We start from the raw sequence: 6,000 nt of genomic DNA on the forward strand, positions 1-6,000 counted from the left end.
TATAAATAAAGCTCCGGTGTTACACCTTGCTAAGCACCAGACTATCCGATGAGGCTAACATCCTCTGAACATAATGCTCCGGTGAGTAGAAACTTCTCTGTATCGGACTATCCGATGAGGCAAATCTTTTTGAAGCATCTCCAATTCAACCAAACTTTATCCCGGCTGCGGTGACTTCTTGATGTATTGCATACATGAGACATACTAACATATATTATTGACAAATATGTTAGTCCCAATGATTATATTGTCATTAATCACCAAAATCACAATCATGGACTAATAGGGCTATTTTCGCTACAATCTCTCCCTTTTTCGTGATTGATGATAACATAATCAAAATAAGTGACAAATAATAAATGATACCAATCTTAAAGAGCATAAAGCCTTACCACATTGCTTGGAAGCATGTTCTTATCACTTAGTCCCCTTTATTGTTGCTAGAAATATGGTATATCATAAAGATAGAGTATTATCGTACACGTATCCATTACCTTGTATGGTAGGTTTAATAACTACCATGAGGTAAAATAAGGCATGTGCAGATTCTAGGCAATTCATCGTGTTCCATATATAAAATATTCCCATATTAGGAAAGAATCCTTTAGATAGCACAATTCAGGAAGGTTACTCTCTAGACTCTGGGTATGTTACACCTCCTCGACCTGACTATATAAGGAAGGGAGGGGGTACGAGAGAAAGGAAGGAAGTAGAGGTAAGATAGAAAATAGAAACAACCCATTGAGATTCACAACAGATTCAAGTCAAGATCAGATTTATTTTGCAAGAGCTTTATGATCTACAACACGAGATAACTCGCTAAGATTTATAGGAGTAGATTTAGATACACCCATATTGTAATTGTCTTATCCTGAGATTAATAAAAACAGTACATGATATGGGCTATTATCCGAAGGGAGGTTCAAACTTGTATAAATCTAGTGTCTGCTCTTTGATACGTATAGTTGATGAACATATATCCCCACTTTAAATAAATATCTACGTAATCGACTTTCGCCCACGTAATTGATAATCAATGTTTCAAAAGTTTGAACAGATCTTGTGCAAAACGTGAAGTAGTTGCGATTGGAAGTATTATTTCAGTGAGGTTATGTATAATAAGGGATAACTCCACTAAAGAAATATACCACACCACAATTACTTGTTATACATGTGGATATAATTCACCCAAATAATTTCATGTCAAGCTAATTGGGCCCATATGTACCTGCAGCGCAATGATATGATTCATTTCTTTTGAGCCCGGCTGAAGGAGACAAATGGGGTGATGATTAATTCACTCAATGGCCGGAAGAGAATCCATGCATTGGTATTCCGTTCTGGCCTGGTTCAGATAAACCGCTGCAGTGTTGAATACGAGAGCAAATGGGACCTGGAGAGAATGGAGGCTGGCTGTTGTTTTATTTAGTCCTTTGTGGAGTAATTGGAATTCACTAATCTCATCCATTCATTTCAGGTAATTTTTAATTAAAATTTATTGAGTTGCACCTAATAAAATGGCTTGTAAATTCAAATTCATAACATTTAGAAGATTTTACGATTACCAATAAATAAATTACATCGTCATCTCCTACCGTCAATTGGCTTGGGTTGGAGGAGCTGTCTTTTGCATACTTTCGCATTCGCTTCTGATAAGTATTTGTTGGTACCATCCCTAAAATTTTTCTTTATTATTCAACCTCTTATCTATGACTCATTAAGGGAATATGAAAAATAAATAGACTCATACATAAAGTTTCTATATTGAAGCTTGCTAATGAAATAAAATATTAAAAATACAATTGGATCTTGCTACATACCTAAATACCATGGCAAAATTTTCTAATTCATTAAAAATCAAAATAAGGGATAAGATCAACTTTGGTTTGTAAGGTAACATTTTGAGTTAAAATGCTACATATAGGATTTAACTTGAGGATTTCAACTTACTTGAGCTCAAGAGGCTCATTGAAGCTTGCTTGCTGTTTGGGAAAAAATTCAGGATTCACTTACCCAAAAAATAAAGAAAAGACAAATGAGCAAATGGAGAGGAAAGAAGAGATTTTGTTTGGGTAGCTAGAGAGAGCTCATCTAGACCTTCTTCTTGATAAAAAATGAGCTTGTGTGGTGGGAGAATCAAAAGGGGAGAAGGAATGAAGTGAGCGTTGTCATGTGAGAGTTTGTAAAGAGAAGAGAAAGTTCTGATCGAACTGACTGTTAGTTCGAGCTTGGAGAAGGTGGAGATGGGGGGCATCACTGCTGACTCATTTAACCAACCGACAGTGATGCTATGCTATCACTACCGGTTGGTGGATTAAGCTGATAGTGATAAGAGAGCAGGATATCACTGCCGGCTCAATCCATCGATCGTGCCTCTTATCATTGCTGGTTCATAAGTCACGATGATTGTTTTTTTCTACACGGCTTACGAACCGGCAGTGATGTTATATCACTACTGGTATATTAGAAATCGATAGTAATGAGTCGGTATATAAGTATGATTTTATAGTAGTGGTGGGATCGATCTTTTGGTACATGCTGCTATGTTATTTAGATTTTTTTTTTACTTTGCTACTGTTTGAATCAACTCCCATCCATGGGATACCTTGTCGCCACTAGCACCCTCTATACGCGAACGTTCTTTCTTTATTTATTTTGATCAAAACATAGATCATCCATATAACCTACAACCGATTGGTTGGTCTACCTCTTATTGGCATCAGATCGAAAGGACACACTAGAATTGTGACAATCCAAATATCGATCAGTTGAGATGGACACTTGATTCGATCGATCAAACCAGCAATCTTCATACACAATTACACACACTCAGTTGTCCTCTGGCTGTTGGCCTCCAGTTTAGTACGTACAAGAGCTAGCTCTATTGAAAGGAACCGATTTGAGTTGGTTATCACTATCCATGGTGCATCATGAGACACACACTGTCTACGTACATGGAGCAACAGATGATAGGGACCCACTAGGTAGAGACCAAAGACTTAAGCTAGGTTAACCAACAAAAGTGGCTACGAATTGAATGGTCGTGCATGGATATATACATGTAGGATCAGAGTGGTAGGAGAAGTGCATGCAGCAGCTGGAACAACCGGAGTGGAGCCATGCATGTTTCTCCTAGCTACTTTTGCTATGTATTTCCATTTAAAAATAGTAAACATACTTTGTTTGGAAAAGGTAAATTTTTATATACTTTAACTAATATTTAATTAAATTATAAAAATATCTAATATATAAAAAATATAGCTAGATTTATAATTTAAAATAATTTCACACTACATAGATTTTGGAACTATAAATAATATATTTTTATGAGAAAATCTTAGTCAAAATCGAGCTCGCCAATTTTGCATTATATAGTTTATTGTCTTGTCACATCATGTAAATATATTATGAGCACATTAAGAAATAATATAGTTGTCAACCTCAATTTCAAGTTTCAAGAAAGTATATATAGTAGCCTCAGCTGTCAGCCTCAATGACTACTACTACTTCCATGCTAAACAACGGTAGAATGTGTAGTTCAAGGTTCGTACTTTAGTTTGTTCATTTCAATTACAGAGCTGGCTCTTTTTCTTTATCTCTGTTTCTTTCTATCAATTTAATTTGGGGCCTCATATTGTACATGCCTCTCATATTTTGATCATCTAACTATGGCAGATCCGTATTTTAAAATGATACACAACTCTCTCATACGTGTTCGTCTCAAGGCAAAAAGGAATGCCTGATTTAGTCTTTAAACCAAGGCAACACTTACTAGGCACTCAAATAATCCCTTACATCTGTTGTGTTAACACAATTGCTTCGGCTCTCTTGTGTTTTTTTTTTATCATCCCTTTGTCCAAAATATATACTAGCAAACTGGAAAGTGCTACGTTTTAGACCAAACAAAACTTACAGGAACGTCCCAAGTAACCATAGAGTTGTTCTTCCTCTTCCTGGTGCAGAGGATCCCTGCATTCCAGGTCCCTTGAGTGTGCTTTACATGATGATCAGCAACCTTTTTAAGGCAAGAGAGATCATGAGGCACTGACAGGTTCTAGACCGAGTGCTGTCAATGGCATGGAGCAGCAGAGCTGCAGAAAGCCAGGAGCATATGGTGACAACAAGACACCAATTTAAAACGCCATGGCCACAAGCGATCCATGAAGCTTCTTCTCTCACTGGTCACTAGTTTAACTATTCACACTCTGCGGCTGCTACTGAACCGTTGCTTCCTCCTCATCCTACTGTAGCATGCGCTCACCACAGATTTTAATTTTATTTTACAATTTTTTCGTTTATCAACGAAAAAACTGAAAATTGTGAAATTTTACTTGAAATTTTGATCATTTTTCGTCTTCTACTTCGTAGATCCCACATATTGGTGATATAAATTCTAAAATTCAATATTTTATTCATCTCCGAATTTCCCAAAATCCGCGAAATATTTCGGCGAAATTTTAATACGGGCACTCCCTCCCTCCCCCCCATGGCGTTCGAGGACGTGGTTGAAGAGGGATGGCGGGCCCCATCGGGCAGCAGCGTCTTTCACGGCCGGAAAAGGGAACCCCGACACAAGTCCTAGATTCCCGCCACGTGGCGACGCATGCGCCGTCCGCTGGCGCCTAGACGGTCGGGATGGTCCCACGCTACGCGCTCCCCTCGGGGTTTTAAACTCGCTCGGCTACGGGCACTAGCGCGAGTAGCTGCTCCTGGCCGCCCCGTTCCGATTTTTTTACCTTTCTTTTTTTCACTGCTCACCTGCAAAATCAGCTTTAATTTTTTTTTTGTGATGGCACAGGCCGAAATGTTGACGTACTAAGAAAATTCCCAACAGTTTTTGAGAGTGCGTGTAACACTTCTTGTCTGCAATGTACTCCTACTATAGCATGCATGCAATGTTTGTCCCAAAAGATTTTGTGCACACAGCTAGCAGATATTAAGGAATATGCTGAATATCATAAAATTTGATGGTACTCATAACTATCATTATGAAAGCTACAGTTTTTGCACCTCCAAAATTAACAATTCATGTCAGTATTAGTATATACTGAAAAGATAAAACTCTCTCAGAAAAAATAGGAACAATATTTTCTTAACACTTTTTTGCATCTACATTAGTTTCTCTGGTGCCTGCATTATGCACTTAGTAAAACTATTGTTTCTGACTAACACATTCAATATACTTAATGCTCTTCTATTAAGCAATCTTTAAGTTTATGCACCGATTGTTCAGCTAGCAGGCTCCATGCATGTATAGTACACGTTACTTTTGACCATACGTAGCTAGGTGGAGCTACCCATAATATATAGTGTTGTCCTTGTACTTCGGATAGCAAATACCATATGATTTACAATTATATTTTTCCAAAGAAAAAAGTATATACATGCTCTGAAATTCACAATCATAGAATGACCATTTTATCTTCATTTAATTAATCAAAATATTCTAATAATTTCTAGAACAATTACCATGCATGCATGCCAGTATATATTTATCTATTGAATATCGACATCAAATAATAGAATAATACACTCACAAATTATTCTACCAACTACCAAGTGTAGTGCATGAGAGTTGGGGGAAGACGACGACCACACTGCAAAGGTATTCTTTCTCCTGTCGGTAAAAATTCCTCCCTATCCTCTGTCGCTATGTAGTTATGCGAAAACAAATTCTATAAGATCGGATTCTACGAAAGATCTTCTTTCCTGTGATGATACATGTCCTCTCTCTTCTTTAATCTAACTATTAGATCAAAGAATATGTAACTAAATCAGAATCTCCTAAGATCTTTGATCTAAAGGACCTATAGAATTTGTCCCCGTAGTCATGCTGTTATTGACAAAGCAGGGACAGCTCCGGTAATAATGCAACAAGGCATGGTACAAAATGCAAAAGGGCAGCAAAAGCAAAGCAAAACAAATTCTCCAAAAGAAAAGAAAAGAAAATATTCTCTCTCCCTCTCTCTCTCCAGTTCTCTCCTCCCTTGCATTCCGTCC

This window comes from Phragmites australis, chromosome 8 (genome assembly GCF_958298935.1).
Source record: "Phragmites australis chromosome 8, lpPhrAust1.1, whole genome shotgun sequence".
Taxonomy (NCBI): domain Eukaryota; kingdom Viridiplantae; phylum Streptophyta; class Magnoliopsida; order Poales; family Poaceae; genus Phragmites; species Phragmites australis.